The sequence below is a fragment of the Nannospalax galili genome, unplaced genomic scaffold, assembly GCF_000622305.1.
Source record: "Nannospalax galili isolate Female #2095 unplaced genomic scaffold, S.galili_v1.0 scaffold118, whole genome shotgun sequence".
NCBI lineage: Eukaryota > Metazoa > Chordata > Mammalia > Rodentia > Spalacidae > Nannospalax > Nannospalax galili.
This window is the reverse complement of record NW_008340856.1, coordinates 568093-568825: the sequence shown is the minus strand read 5'-3', so window position 1 is coordinate 568825 and position 733 is coordinate 568093. Positions and strand designations below refer to the sequence as shown.

The 733-nt window shown below is 39.7% G+C and overlaps 1 non-coding gene across 1 annotated transcript; it reads left to right on the top strand.

The window, feature by feature from the left end:
* Positions 1–374: 374 nt before the first annotated feature.
* Positions 375–481, top strand: LOC115070847. The gene has a single exon (XR_003849966.1). It is a non-coding gene; the product is annotated as a U6 spliceosomal RNA (small nuclear RNA).
* Positions 482–733: the final 252 nt, after the last annotated feature.

Here is a 733-nt window from a genome sequence, read left to right as displayed (position 1 = left end):
TGTTAACCTTAAGAAAAAACTTCCCAGTTCCCTCTCCACCATTCCACATTCTCAGACCTAGATTGGATCTTGTAAGCCTGAGGACCTGCCTAAACCATAGCCACCCTGCCCACCCCATCACTCTGGGACTAGCTGGAGTGTGACCTGGAACCACAGGCTCAGAAGTCACACCTTACTTAGCTAAACTGAAACCACTTCTGATACCCTATTGATACAACAACACAGAATGGCCCCAAGACTGAATACCAAGGACTACTCAGCTGGACCACAACAAGATGGGATAACAGCAAACAGAGATCCACACACCAGCTCAACAAAGGCAAGATCAGATATCCATTCCAAAAAACACCACCCATGACATAACAAGCTGTCTCGTGCTTGTTTCAGCAGCACATATACTAAAATTGGAACGATACAGAGAAGATTAGCATGGCTCCTGCACAAGGACGACAGGCAAATTCGTGAAGCATTCCATATTAAAAAAAAAAAGCTGAGTTCTCATTGCAAAAGCACAAACAACATTAATAACCAAGACAATATGTCTCTTCCAGAAATCAGCACCATTGTAATGTTTCCTGGGAATGGCAACTTACTGATGCATTAGAAAATTATTTCAAAGTAGCACTTATAAATATGTTCAGTTCAAAAGGGATAAGGGTAAAACACTGAATAAATACTGCAAAAAAATAGCATTATAATGAAATAGGTTTAAAAAAATCAAAATATAAATTTC